This window comes from Sinocyclocheilus anshuiensis, unplaced genomic scaffold (genome assembly GCF_001515605.1).
Source record: "Sinocyclocheilus anshuiensis isolate Anshui unplaced genomic scaffold, SAMN03320099.WGS_v1.1 scaffold267, whole genome shotgun sequence".
Classification (NCBI taxonomy): domain Eukaryota; kingdom Metazoa; phylum Chordata; class Actinopteri; order Cypriniformes; family Cyprinidae; genus Sinocyclocheilus; species Sinocyclocheilus anshuiensis.
In genome coordinates, this window is record NW_015552637.1 from 3,367,847 (window position 1) to 3,384,138 (window position 16,292).

Genomic DNA, 16,292 nt, shown 5'->3' on the forward strand with positions numbered 1-16,292 from the left:
GGCCAGTCGAGTCTAATAAGGCCACAAAGCATCGCTTCCCTTAAAATAAACTTTTCCACACCAATCAAAGCACCATCAACCTTGCAAACACGTGAGCGGCCCATTTCTCAATGACAGCTTTATTAATTTACCTCACTTATAAATACATTTTTTAGCTCCTTGGGCCGATCTCACAGAGCACGGTGTGAAGAGTTTGTGGGAACAGATAATCTGAAAATCCCCGCCACACAATAACGGGAGTGACAGCGGAAGGGTGAATGAGATAAGTCTCAGTAATGAAAGTGGACGCCAGAAGAAGCGGACAGTATGTAATGAAGAGAGAGTGAGGGAGGGATGGATGTTTAAAAGAAGTTCAAGAAGAAAGATAAAGAGCGCAGGGACGATGTTATCTGCAGGATTGAAGAAAAGCGCTTCAGCAGCCGAATGCTTCCAATCACTTAATCGGCACGACTCCACCCAACCCCGTCCTGTCCTCCCTCATATGCCATTTCCAAACCCCAAACAGGCCTTTTTCAGTGTTTGTGAGAGAGAGACTGAGAGAAATGTTCTCTCAGGTCAAAGTCCTCTTACAAGGACACAGTTAAGAGTGAAGCTCGAATAATAATACACATTACAATCTATGTTGTTCAATATGTTGATACAAAAAGTTTGAAAATTATTTTTTAGAAAGAAAGAATATTCTATGCTATTTTGTCTAAATAAATAAAAAACACTAAAACAAAAAATACTACAAGTGAAATTAGATATCACAACAATGTACAGTATGAAAATTGGGTATTTATTTTAACATTTGTAGTTTTGACTTTCATTTTGACTTTAATAGTGTTAGGGGCCGTTCACACAAAATGCATCTTTGCATCTAAGGCCCTGTTTACACTAGTGCGTTTTTGTTTTAAAATGGCGTTTTAAAATGAAAACGATCCTCGTCTACACTGGTGTTTTCACTGCGTTTCAGAAATGATCTCTGTTACACAACACAACCGAAAACGCATGTCACATGACCATTCATGCAGGTACAACCATATATATGTATAGGTAGATTACCTATTATTTAGATGGCGGACACGTCTGCGTGCTTGGAGCGGTCGAATGGGGAATCTACCTATACATATCAATGGGTACAACAATGAGCATGATGTTATTGTTTACACGGTCGTCAAGGATACGAAGAGTGAATGTGAGCAGCCATGCCATTGTTTTCAAAAGTCTCCGTTTTGGTCCGTTTACACTGAAACGCAACCCCGGAGTTTTCAAACTAAAACGGGGTCTGCAGCGTTTTCGAAAGTCTCCGGTTTTGAGTTTCAAAACGCCGGGGTAGTGTAAACGATAGGCATAACCGTAGCAAAAGTTATGCGTTTTAAAATGAAAACGCACTAGTGTAAGCGTAGCCTAAAAATGTGAGACGCAGTGCTCAGGAATGGTTTTAAAAAAAGAAGAAAAAAATAATAAAATCGCAGCACAGAATGCCTCCTCCACCCTGTTGCTGTCAAATAAAATAGTCGCCATGCCAACTTGGTACTGTAAACACAAGTTTGCAACACCTGTCCCGTCTCCGGGGTCTTCTGATTGGTCCACTGTTGTAAATCTTTTAACTTAAACACAGCGTCTTGAAAACGCGGCGCTCACTGCAAAAGACATGAGTACATAGGTCATACATCCGTCTAGCGTGTTTACATAGAAAAACAATGGAAAAGTCACGCATTGGAATGGAAAAACGCATTCTGTGTGAACAGCCCCTTAGACGACAAATGATCAGATGACGGTAAATGTAATTGAATCATAAAAATAGGACAAATGAACATATCCAATGTTGGTTCACACTGGGAAAAAAAAGTAAATAAATACCTAAATACTGTATATAAAGCAAGGTAATAACAGTCGAAAACCAATATAGTACTGAAAAATCTCAACATGTTACCTTTGTTCTTAAAACATGTCATAACATCTATAAACAACCAAAGATTTACTGATTTACTTAAAGATTTAAAATCTGTAAGTAACTTGTAACTGTTTAAACTGTTTGGGGAAGTTGTGGCCTAATGGTTAGAGAGTCGGACTCGTAACCCAAAGGTTGTGGGTTCGAGTCTCGTACCGGCAGGGATTGTAGGTGGGGGGAGTGAATGTACAGGGCTCTCTCCCACCTTCAATACCACGACTGAGGTGCCCTTGAGGCACCGAAGCCCCAACTGCTCCCCGGGCGCCACAGCATAAATGGCTGCGCACTGCTCCGGGTGTGTGTTCACGGTGTGTGTGTGTTCACTGCTGTGTGTGTGTGCACTTTGGATGGGTTAAAATGCAGAGCACTAATTCCAAGTATGGGTCACCATACTTGGCCACATGTCACGTCACTTTCACTTAAATCTTGCTATGTACACTGTGATGGTTTCTACCTGACTTTTGTTCATCTGTGTAAATGAGTCTTGGTTCCTCATGTCTGTCTGATCCTCTGCCCCTCCACCTGTGAGACGCGAGAGAAGGAAACGTTTATCCCTAAAATCCACTACAACTTAAATGTCATCAGTAGCTTTTGATAGAGTCATTGTCAACTGAATCCATTAAAGATTGGGTTATCTCACAGATCTCCATCTCCATTCTAGTCTGAGCTTCAGACGGCACACTCACAGACTACCTACAAACCATCTGATGCATAATACACACAAAAATGTCAAAAGCTGGCTGTAGTCGCAAGCTGCGATCTGATTAGCTGGCTTTACAAAATTTCAGGGCGTTAGTGCACTGGATTTTATCAGTTCACCAGTTTACAAGTTTAAGGATACTACAATAAGCACTTCTTGGGAAGAACTAGCACTGGATCTGATCAAATTTGCTCATGACATAACATTTTTTGGAAGATATCCAAGAATGAGTCTTGGAACAAAGATATAAAGTCACTTATATAAATAAATCATTATGTGAGTATATATATATATATATATATATATATATACTGTATATGTGTGTGTGTGTTTGTGTGTATGTATATTCAGTGTATATAAATGCTAACTATTTTATTATTATTATATTATTGTAGACATTTATCAAGTGACTGAATATGTGTGATTTGTATATTTATAATAATAATGATGTGATATAATTTAATTATTATATAATTTATTAATAAATAATTATATTTATATGTAAGTCACATATTATTATTATTTATATGATTATACGATTTTATTATTATTATTATTACAGACCTGATAGATATCCACAATCATATTACATCAACAACAACAGCAATAATAATAATAATAATATCAATTACTCACCCTCATCTCATTCCAAACCCATATGACTTTCTTTTCGAAGAAACACACAAGGAGATAGCAGTACATTATGACTGACTTTTAAGTTGAATAAAACACTTATCACAGTGATAAATCTGTGTTTTTTTTTTTTTTCGGTTTGTGGTCTAAATGAAGTTGAGCATGAAACCAACATTTTGGAGGTGCACTGGATGAAGGGAAAACAGCAGGAACAGAATAGGAATGTGCTGGCCTCTCTGTTTAAACAAAGATGATGATACGATTTCAAGACAATAACAGAGGTGAGATAACTTAGCCACTACTAGTGTTAGCAGACAGGGAGATGCAGGACATTTAATATGCTCCAAAAATGAGAGATCGGTCTGCTCGAGATACACATATCAGTTCATTCCTCTGTATCTGTGTTCTTTCAGAATCAGAACGAGCCCAGAGCAGAGATAGCAGTAAACAGAGATTGCATTAGCATTGATGTGGTAGCATTGACCTACATGTTTACTTCAGCACATTACACATTCCCATAGATTTCAAGGTGATGCGTGTCATGTTACAATATGTTTTCCCAACCCAGTTAAATATACTTGGACAATAAGTATAGTCGTGAACAACTCTTTGAACAACAAATGTTTTATAGAGCAGAAATTACACACTTAACTTTAAAAAAATGTATTTTCACAAAATTTGGGGTTAGTACAATTTTAAATGTTTTTGAAAGAAGTCTCTTATGCTCACCAAGACTGCTTTATTGTTGATTGAAAATACAGTAAAAACAGTAAAAAAAAAAAAAAAAAAATACTATTTGATATAACAGTTTTGTATTTTAACATTTTAAAATGTAATTTATTCCTGTGATTACAAAGCTGAATTTTCAGCATCATTATACTCCAGTCTTCAGTGTCGCATGATCCCTCAGAAATCATTCTAAATAATATGCAGATTTTCTGTTCAAGCATGTTGAAAACAGTTTAATATTTTTGTGGAAACCGAGACAAATTTTTCCACTATTCTTTGATGAATAGAAGTTTTTTTTTAAACAGCATTTATTTGAAATGGAAAACTTTTGTAACACTATAAATATATATATATTTTTTTATTTTTATTTTTTTTGTATAAATAATATGTCTTACTTTTGACCAAATGAATGTGCCCTTGCTGAGAAAAAATATTAATTTCTTAAAAAAAAAAAACTTTTTTTAGTGTACTCCTAGATAGGTTTGTTTTTGCACCAGATTCTGTACATATTATGGTAGGTCACATATGGATTTTATAATTTCCTGTTTACTGCTGTTTATTTTTTCAGCGTAACAATGCGTTTAATTGTAGAAAAGCGATAAGGACAGACGCCCAGAAAATAAGTTGGAAAACAGTGAGAGTCAACATATATTTGTGTTTTTTTTTTCTCTTGATTATGGTTACATCAAAAGAAAACAGCATTTTGTCGAATGATTTTTGTAATTTATGCAAACGAACGCATTCGCACAAGCACCGGCTCTGGAGAGGTGACTGATTTGAGAGGCGCGTGGGTAGACGGATGCCCAGCGCCCAGCACAGCGGTTTGGAGCAACAGAGAAATAATTAACAGATAATAGCAGATTGTGCTAATGAGAGCAGCATTTGACTAGGACACTTCACTTGACCTCCAGTGTTTTTCTGGCTGTCCGAGAAAAACGCCTGATTTATAATTACACTCCGCAATGCGCCATGAAATTGTTATTGTGGAATGCCTTTTTGAAAACGTTATCAAACAATTATTTTCATTTTCTTCCCCCCCTAACTGTTGCATACGTGTAGTAATTGTAGAAGATGGGCACGGCGGCAAGCTGTCTGTTTGTGCTGCGAGGACGGTTCATGCAGATGAGCTTCGCCGTCTCTCTCTCTCTCTCTCTCTCCTCCCGCCCTCTTTCAAGGGATGATGCAGTGGCAAATAAAATAATACCCAGATAAAACTGAAATATTTTGTGACGTGGTGATAATCACCGCTAGCATACGTGCCACTGATAGCAGGCAGTCGCGGTCGCGAGAAGAAAAGGAATAATCCTTTTTTTGCGGGTTTTTAAAAAATGAATCTGAGTTGAATCACAGCAAATGAGAGAAAAAAGCAACAACTCAAAGACAGCTCCAAGATGAGCCAACTCTAGGAGAAAATGACCTCCTCGTTTTGGCGATAAAGTTCTAGCCAAAATATGATATCAGCCTGGGACGTGTCTCATTAGAAATGTGTGTATGGCGTGGAAGCCGCTCTCGCTATCTGCCGGTGCCTGGTTTGCCGGCTGATAAGAGGCAAATGCAAATGTCCTGATAAGAACTGAATGCAAATATTTATGATATGATATTCCCTGGGAATTATGTGTGGATAAAACAAAGTGCATTATTTCCGGAATTCCTTTTCAGGTTTGCCAAAATGCCCCCCCTTTCACGCTTGGAATTTGCATTTCTTCAAAATTGATTGGGCCGCCGTATTATGTTAAGCTATTTGTTTGCCGAGGACGGTAATTAGTTACTGTAATTACAACGATGACAGTTTCTAAATTGTTTTTAAAGCATTACAGTGTGTCTGTGCCTGGAGATTGCAGTAGGTCTACTTATTTTAGGATTTAAGCAATTGCTGAAAGAACTCCCACACGAGGGCCAGAATGGGATGCTTTTGAACTACAAAGCGGCCATTTTATGAGCAAAGACGGTTCTGAAAATGTCTGTTAATTTGCACTAATTGCTGCCTCGACTGTGTTTTGCAGTTTGCCGGCTGATCGGGGGACGTGTTATTGATAGGAAGTCTAGAGGGATCAAAATGGCCTCGAAAAGTTGATATGCGTGTGTACGGTCGGCGTTTAGGAAAGACTTTTATTCTTTGTGTCAAGGAACAAATTGCTGGTGCGGGCACAACTGTAATTACGAAGCAAAGTCTCTGTGTTGCAGACGTGTTCTCAAACTCGGTGTCCTTTAATCCTTTAAAGAGCATTTCATAAACGAACGCTCTAAAATTGGGAGTTTGAACCCACACAAGCTGTTGTGTCAAATGCCCAATAAATGCACAACGCAGCGAAGCTTTTGAATGGAGAGAAGCTTTTGAATACTAGAACCTATTTTTTTTTACCTGGCGTTCAGTAACGGTTCACAAATGTCTATATACTTCCGTCCATGTGGACAGAACACAGTTTGTGCCATCACTGAAACTTTAAAGGGATCATATGATGCTGCTAAAAAGAACATTATTTTGTGCATTTGGTATAATGAAATGAGTTTATGTGGTTTAAGGTTCAAAAAACACATTATTTTCCACATACTGTACATTATTGTTTCTCCTCTATGCCCCGCCTTTCTGAAACGCGTCGAAGCTAGGTGTGCTCTGATTGGCCAGCTACCCAGTGTGTTGTGATTGGCTGAATACCTCAAGCATGTGACAGAAATGATTTTAAGAATTTTATAAATATTTTTTAAATAAAAAATTCTATTAATGACACTAAAAGAATCATTCATAGAATCATTTGGTAGCAAGTTACTACACAATCGAATGAAAGATAATCAGTCTTACCTTCTCATACATTTCTTTATGTTTCATTCAACTGTTCTCTAATTCTTCTCAAATCTCTCAGCCGCAAAAAAAAAAAAAAAAAAAAAGAGAGCTACACAATCTCTCACCCACTTCCTTGATGGAAGACAGCTGCAGCCGGTGCTTTGATTTAGCTCACATTAATATGCAACATGTAGGAAAACTAAAAGATCTTGTTGTGGAAGCAGAGTGCTACAGACAGCTGTAAGCATTTCCCACTACACAATTCTTTTATTTCACGCATTAGCAAAGAGTCACCTTGACCATACGAATGCATGCAGAAAAGAAACATGACAACTCATTGTTTTACAAGACTGATGAAACTAAATGGACTGAGGGAGTAAAATATAGAGGAAAAAGGATGAAAAGATGTTTGTAGACATTTTCCCAATGAGGAACGCTACAAGCCCTTCTTCAAATCCCAGCCCAATAATGAGAGTGGTGATATTCTCAGGCGTTCAGCTGTAAGTGTGTAACAGGATTTCTTACACTCTTAATCAGAGGCAGCCATGTTGTCTGTCTGATTCCCTAAAGCCCAGAGGAAGGCATCTTAACCGTATATGACGGGGGCCACGTTTTCCTCACAGGAGACACTTAAAAATGAGGGAAATTGTGGTCAACAAGCATGAGACAAATGTAAAATATTTGACTCGCAGTGACAGAGTTGCAAAGTTGTTTAACCGCAATACCTAATTTTTCAGATTTGATTTGGACTTTGTCATTTAATACCCTGTGGTAAGAAACGTCTGTAGTCTCGACTGAATTTGGCTAATGCGTCCCTCCATTATGTTTCATTTAAGTGTCAACTTTCTCTCAGATGTTTTTCTTAAAATTCCTTTGGAGACATAAAAATGAAATGATCGCTGACAGGAGTACAGAGCTATACAATGAATGTGGATAGACATATTATCAGATTATTTGATGAGAAATGTTTGATTTCATAATAAAATTTCTCACTTTAAGTTTGAATAATTTTTGAGATCTCCTCTGAAACTCCAGAGATGACATGAGAGATTATCAGGGTTTTAAAATGACATAACTGTGAATTCTGTGATTGATTTGGTAATCACTCACCTTTAGTACACTTTGGTATCTTATCAAACCCAAACCAAAATTAAGATGTTGGTGAGATCTCATCCGAAACTCTAGAGGAATAACATTCAAGATGACTGGAGTCATTTTATCAGAGAACAATCTGGATACTACTACTAGAGAATCTGTTGAGAAAGGTTTGAGTTCATTCTGAGATTGTTGATATCTAACTGCAAACTTTGGTATATTGGAAAACTTGAGCACAGTTTGAGACATTTTTAAGAACTCTTCTGAAACTCTAGAGATGACAGGAGTGTCTTTTTCCCCCACAAGTACAGACTGAAAAAGAGATTTAACTAAGGATTTGTTGAGAAATGTTGAGTTCATACTAAAATTTCTCACCTTTGGGAGAAGACCTTGGTATCTGAGCACATTTTGAGACATTGTGATCTCTTCTGAACCTCTAGACTCTAGAGGAACGAAATGCAAAATGATTGGAGTTGTTTTCTCAAGAGAGAAAAAAACAACAACAACAATCTGTTGCGACATGGTTATTCAGAGATATCTGATTGCAAACTTTGGTATACTGAAATATTTGAGGAAAGTTTGAGACTTTTTTGAGATCTTTTCTGAACCCTGGATATGACAAGATTAACCAAGTCTTTTTTCCCCACAAGAAAAGTCTAATAATCATGTTTAACTAAGGATTTGTTGAGAAATGTTGAGTTCATAATGAAAGTTCTCACCTTTGAGATAAGACCTTGGTATCTTGTTGGTATCTGAGCACATTTTGAGACGTGATCTCTTCTGAAACTCTAGAGGAATGATGTGCAAGATGACTGGATTCGTTTTCTAAAAAAAAAAACCCCAAAAAACAATCTGTTGAGTCATTGTTATTCAGAGATATCTGATTGCAAACTTTGAAAAATGTTGAATTCATAATGAAATTTCTCACCTTTGAGAGCAGACCCTGTTATCTTGTCAAATCTGAGCACATTTTGAGAAATTGTGATCTCTTCTGAAACTCTAGAGGAACGACATGCAAGATGACAAGAGAAAAACAAGAATCTGTTGAGACATGTTCATTCAGAGATTGCTGATGTCTTATTGTAGACTTGCATATTGGAAAATTAGAGACATTTTTGAGATCTCCTCTGAAACTTCTGAGATGACAAGAGATTACTTTTTCCTCACAAGAAATATCTACAAAGAAGGCCAAATTAAGGATTTGTTGAGAAAATGTTGAGCTTTTTTATCTTTGGTATCTTGTCAAATCTGAGTACAGTTTGAGACATTTTTGAGATCTCTTTTGAACCACTAGAGGAGCAGAAAAATCTGAGACTGAGGCCCCGTCCACACGGAGACGCCTTTAGCTGTATATGCATACATTTTGTATCGTATAGGCGTTTCATCCACACGGATCCGGCATTTGGTGAAACCGATATTTTTTTAAACCGGGTCCCAGAGTGGATAAATCTGAAAACGCCGCCCTTGCGTTTTCGTGTGGACAGCGAATCCGTATATTTTCTGAAACGATGATGTCATCAGCCCACGTCTCGCCCCTAGTCAGACACTGCTACGTCACGTAACAGCAACAAAAACATGAACAAACACTGAACGATTGTCTTTTTATTAACTAACATTAACACAGATTAATAAATGTATTGTTCCATGTTCGTTTGCATACCGCGGTTTAAGTCTTCTTCTCCGTTTTTAGTGTATTTCTGTGGCAGAATTACAGCGCCACATACTGGTCTGGCATGTATACTACATCGTTTTGTGTCGGTTTTGTGGTTTCGTGTGGACGCAGATATTTCTTGAGAAAAAAAGATCAGATAGGGAAAGCTCTGGCTTCGTGTGGATGTAGCCTCAGTTACCATATTTCTGTCCAGAAGAAACAAATGGGACATTAAAGAGACTTTTCTTACCAATGAGAAACCCCTTCAAAACAGAAAATATGTGCTTATGTTGCAGCAACAAATAACTCACCGTCCACATATCGTGTGGAAAGGCTTCAGTTCTTGGAAATAAAGTTTCCTGCTTTAAATGTTGATGACATTAGTGCAGATAAAGCCGTCTGTGTCCGTAAACACAGAGCCGAAGGGATTTAGATGTGCTGTTTTTATCTGTCTTACACATTTTTTTCCCCCAGAGCAGCAGAACAGTATGCCTGCCCCAGGTTGTGGGGTGACCTCCCAGAATGCACTGCAGCGATGTAAACAGACAGCGAAGGATCATCCCTGTGCTCTGTTGATGCAGCCCCCCCCATTCAGAGCTTAATTAGCACTTTGCCACCCTGATCACTCTGCTTTTCGATTTAACAAGATCCCTCTGAAATTACACAGGATTAAGAGAAGTTGGTTAGTAAATTAGGATGTGCATCTGTAATTTAATTGCATCTTAGACCATTAATTAACAAGCTACCTATGCAATAGTTACTGTGATTTCTGTTAATTAGTGGCCAGTTCTGATAAAGTCTCCCTGAAAAAAAGAGAAAACAATTAGCTTATGGAAGCGAGTGTCTTTAAAGAAATTCCTAATTGTTCACAGTAGAGGTAATATAGCAGAGGAGATAAGCATTCAAGTACACATTTTAATTAAGGGGTAAATCTAAATATTTGACGTTCATTGGGGAATTAATACGTACTCATTACAATTACTAAGCTCATTGCTACAATGAAAACAATACATCATGTTCCCGCAATTGAAACGCTCACAATAGTTTGTGTGATTTTTTTTGTGTGGAGGAGCAGATCCAAGGACGACTGATTTGTCCTTTTGTGCCGTTATCTGAATAAAGGAAATAATACTCACCATCTTATTGCTCGTTCTGAACATGAGAGTATTCAGATGCAAACAACCCTCCTCATGGCCGACAACATCTGTGGAATGAATCAGACAAATTAATTTACGCTTTAATTGATTTTCAACGGGTATTTGCATGACATCATATGATGAAGTGTAAGAAAACATTGCTGACCTTGAGAAAAGACACCACATTCACACAATGCTCTCATTTAATGCATTCTAGTCGTTTCAGAATGATCTTCACAAGCTGAGCAAGCATGAATGACATTACAAATTTGTGTGTGTGTCATTTAAAAATCATTGTGGAAACAACTTGGTACAGTATTGGTTATAATAAAATTGGTGAATGTAGTATATTGTATAGTCTAAATGACAGAGGTAATCTACTTTTATATATTTTCCTCAAAGCTAACTTGCATACTACACACAAACACATATATTCATATATATGCCCTTTGAAATTTCTTCTAATATGAGCATTTTTATCAGGCTCCTATGTGCAGGTTCAGTAATTTCACTTTAATGGCAATGAATAGGTTTTTTTTTTCATTGCCATTAAAGTGACAAACATAGGAGCCTGATAAAAATACACATTTTAGTAGAACATTTCAGATGGCATTTAGAGGCTTTTGCATCTGGACTCTTCATTCATAAAGTATTTCACAAATGTGCATACACTCAATACGCATACCGTATACAGGAGGAGTACGAATAACATGGTAGTAAACTTTTCAAATCAGAATAATTACAGATAAACAGTGATAGTCACAAACATTTTTACTCTGTCTCTGTGTCCTTGAATAAATGGTACAGTTCATGTATTGCTCTCTCTCTCTCTCTCTCTCTGGTGTATATAGCAGGCAGTGAGAAGGCCTGGGGGAGAGAGGATAGACTGTCTGTCTGAGGTCCTCACAGGGACTGGAGTGTGTATGAGCGTACGTGAGTGTGTGGGAGTGTGTGCAGCTCATTAGCTCACTTACGTAATTCGGGAAGTGTCTAATCCTCCTGGAGAAGAACACAGCAGCATCAGGAGCGCCATCAGCAACACACAGCCTGGGAATGCAGCACAAGCCCACAGAGCACTGCAAATTTCAACACATTTCTCATTTCAACATGCAGAGATTTTGATGGCTGAATCCTTCTTCTGATTTACTTATAGCATGATATAAGGCCATGTTAGTGGCTTGTAGTTTCGCGCCGCTCTTATCATTCATCCTGACTCACACTGCACCTTGACAACACAGTACAGAGCGTCATTTAACCTTTACAACACACATATTGATCCGTTTTGGTTATCAGACTGCGATCAGAGCGCCACGTTTCATCCAACTCAGGTTCACAATCACTGACAAAGACTGCTGCACAGATCACTGCAGGAATGTGCTTTTAATTCTCAAGCCTTATTATGATCATTAGCATATACAGTGGCCCTGAAATGCATTTGAACAATTGAGTCACATTTAAAAAATGTTGGAATGTCTCTGCATTAGATGCAAAAACCAAAAACCATACAGCCAAATAATGCTAGAGCTTTTACCAGAAATAGTCTTTTTTTTTTGCAATTGTAAGAAATTTGGTCTCAAGGTAAATATTAGTGGCTGTATGATGTTATTTCTCACAGGTTTCCTGCAGAGTAACCATAAGCATATTTCATATTTCATATTTCACATTAACTATGAACATGTTCCACTAATGTTGACAACCACAAAACCTCACAATACTTTTGTCTTAAGTTAAAATAGTGTTTTGGGCAGTACATTTTCTTGCCTCCATATGGTTGTAAAATATTAGACACAATTTATAATATGAAAATCAGGTTAGTCATGATGTACATTTTAGTGTCATGTTAAAAAAAGATCCAATATTTAAAAAAAATAGTTATATTTTTAAAAAACCCTAATAATAGTCATTGTACAAGCCAACTAAAATTTTCCAGAATAAAGTCTTGATTTTAATTTTTTTTTTAGATTGTCCTCAATTGCAATGTTCATTCTGTCATTATTTTGTAAAATTCCTTTAAATAACTAAAGCCAGGTCCTTAATGACATCATCCTAGGCAAGTGACATCATTTCTAGTAAGAAAACAGTATTATAAATGGATTTGATGGACTTGATTTCGCTTGACCATGTGTCATCTTTCTTTAAAATAAATGCTATATTTTATAATTGAATGTAGTGACATTCATAGTTTTTCACATTCATGTTAAACCATATAAATAATGCAGCACATTTAACACATCACATAAACAAAAGGATGAAGACATTGTTAGTCTAAGCCCATGAGTTCATAATTAAATCATCATTTAACAATTTATTACTTACAAAGGTGAAGGATGTTCAGAGCCGGTGATGTCTCGTGTTTCTGTGGAGAGGACAGTGATAATGCTGCTTGCAATTCTTTAAAACCATTACGGTTCTTATTATTATTGTTATGAACATGGAGGTGGCTATTATTGTAATAATATTCCCTGTTCATCCCAACCTGTCGTATGATGCAGTAAATAATGTCATCGACGGCACAAACCCTTCAACAATACTGACAGTGTGTCACAGATAGAGATGCTCACCAGAGAGCCTCTCGAATTTCCTCGACATTCTGATAACAGATAGATTCGGCATCAAGAGAGCCACTTTAATAGGCTTTTTAACTCTTGATCTTGAGGCAAAATTAAACATACAGTTTAATTGAATCGTAGGTTCAAATGACACTCATCCCATGATAAATTATTCTCTGTGCTTCTCGCTGATCGTGATTTTCAGCCCTAATAAAGTGGACTTCTGCGAGATATCATTGTGCTTTGTGAATATTTAGATTTCGTGATTAGATTCAAATGCAGTAAATCCAAGACAGCACTCAACTGGAAGCAGAAACAAAGATATTTGCTTTTTACATAAAAAGCCTTGCAAACCAGTTGATACGGACTAGAATTAGAGAGAATAGAATGTGTTTTTCTTCTCTTCTGGTATCATCACAAATTTGTATTTCAGTGAAATGATCCCCAGCTACTGGAAATTATCATCCAGCTCGTTCAGTTTACTTTACCATCTCATGGATGGAATTGTTGTCTGGGATTTTCAGAGTGAAACCAGAGAACATTTGACTTTATTTCCAATTGGCCATTTTTCTTCTAGTTCCATAGATAATCTTACTTCTTTATTCATGTTCCTATACTCCTCTTCAGGAATGAAAGGTTGAAATTTATTTCTTGTTTGTTCTTGGTATTCGATTCTTTTAAAACAAATAGTCTATATTATATATTGTATTATATTATATTATTATATTGTACAATTAGTCAAGAATCAAAACACAAGAAAAAAAAAACTACATGTACGATGTTACATTTTAATTAATTTAATTTATGCATTTAGCAGACGCTTAAAGCGACTTACAGTGCATTCAGGCTATACATATTTTACCAGTATGTGTGTTCCCTGGGAATTGAACCCACAACCTTTTGTGTTGCTAACACAATGCTCTACCACTGAGCCACAGGAACATAAATATCAAACTATCTTTTTGGCCAAAAATATTGAAACAAATTGTGCAAATTTACATAAGCAAGTGACAACTGACATCTCTGTCCTGAGAAAACGGTACTTAGAATCTGGTAGCTATTACAAAAATATGACGATATTGCAATTTTAGTTTGAAGGACTGAATATCTTTTAAGAGATTTGCGAACCAACATACAAATCACCTAGACAAAAGCAAGCATTTGTGTGACAGGACTTTTGACTCAAAACCATTTAGTGAGATACAGCCTAACTCTACACTGGGTGACAACTAGCCCCGGTCTCTCCCACAAGTCCTTGCAGTTCTTGTTGTATATTTAGTAAATTACTTTAGAGTATAGCCTACATTTAAACCATGTTTATTACACAAATGTGTTTGTAGTCACTGGGCATTCTGACAAAATTTTGTGACTTCAGTGACACACACAAGTTCTACTTGATCTTAGTGCTGCGTTCGACACTATAGATCATGACATACTCATAGATCGATTACAAAACTATACAGGTATTCAAGGGCAGGCTTTAAGATGGTTTCGATCGCTACCACCTTGTCCATTTAAATGGGGAGTCATCTCAATTATCACCAGTAAAATATGGAGTGCCACAAGGATCTGTCCTAGGTCCTCTGCTATTTTCGATATACATGTTGCCCCTTGGTAATATTATTAGAAAATACGGGATTAGTTTCCACTGTTATGCCGATGATACTCAACTATATATCTCAACAAGACCAGATGGAACTTCTAAATGATCTAAGATAACAGAATGTGTTAAAAATGTAAAAGATTGGATGACCAAAAATGTTCTCCTATTAAATTCGGATAAGACAGAGATATTACGTACTGGACCAAAAGACAGTACACAGAATCTCGAAGAGATGATGCCAACCCCTCAGTGGACCTCAGATGATGCCAACCCTGAAACAACATACAGAACTACCACATTTTGCTATAAGTTTTTATTGCATCATATAATAATTGCTGTTAATAGTGTTCATCATCTGTTTTATTATGTCTTAAATTGATTTTTCTGTACATTTCTGCCATATGTACATTAACTGACAGTCACCACTGATAAGCTACCACTAAATATTGTAGAAACTTAATTTGCTGTAAAGTTGCTTTGCAATGATTTGTATCGTGAAAAGCGCTGTACAAATAAACTTGACTTGACTTGACTTGACACACACAACTGAATAATACTAATTCAACTCGATCTTGTCTCAAGACTCAACTGCATTACTTGCAGAACTTAAACGCACCACCAGCAGGTACAGAAGCAGCGTTCACACGCTAGTTTACATTTCAACTCATTCTGACAAACCCTTCATGTGCACAAACACGCACATGAAAGCGAGTCAGCGGAGGCTTTGTGTTTTCTCTGGCGGCGGAAGTCGATGTTGTTTGAGGCTCTTTGCTGCGAGCTGCAGGATCGAGCTGAGGGGCCCGACAGCTGTAACGTGTCTCCCGGGACGGTCCAGAGGAGATCGGGCCGCGGTGACACGGCGCTCATTAGCAGGAGTGAAAGCAACCCCTCGCAGATGGCTGTCAGCGTTCAAAACACGCTCGGATACACCAGACGTGTCAATTGAGGTTTGAGTTCCTTCTGCTTGATTCTATGACATCGCAATATTCAAGCAGCGTTTATTTAGTCCTTTCCTCCATCCAAAGAACGGAGGAAAATGGAAGACGGGGGCACGCTGACATCTGAAAATGTGTTTTCTAATGAGCGTGCCGTCTACCTAACAAGAGTCTCGGCTTGTCATTCATCAGCACAAATTACCGGCTCCGCGTTTGACGTGTTCTCGCTGCTGCGGATGACAGCTTCGTCTGTTCGGCAAACAGAAAAGTGGGAAATGTGGCAGCTCCTGTTTCCGTGGGGCCTCTGAAATCAATTAATTTGTTTACCTGTCACAGTTCAAAAGAGGGCCACGCTACCATAAACCTCATAATTTTCATCACGGCACAGTCACCTGCTCCTCCGGTGCTTCATAAATAAATGGACATCGGTCCAGATGTAATGTAATAAGGGTGATTCCATCAGCCCAGCCAGATCTCATCAATCTCACAGCAGCTAATTGCAGGGACACCTGGTGTGTTTCTGCTCTTGGAGAGACGCTGCAG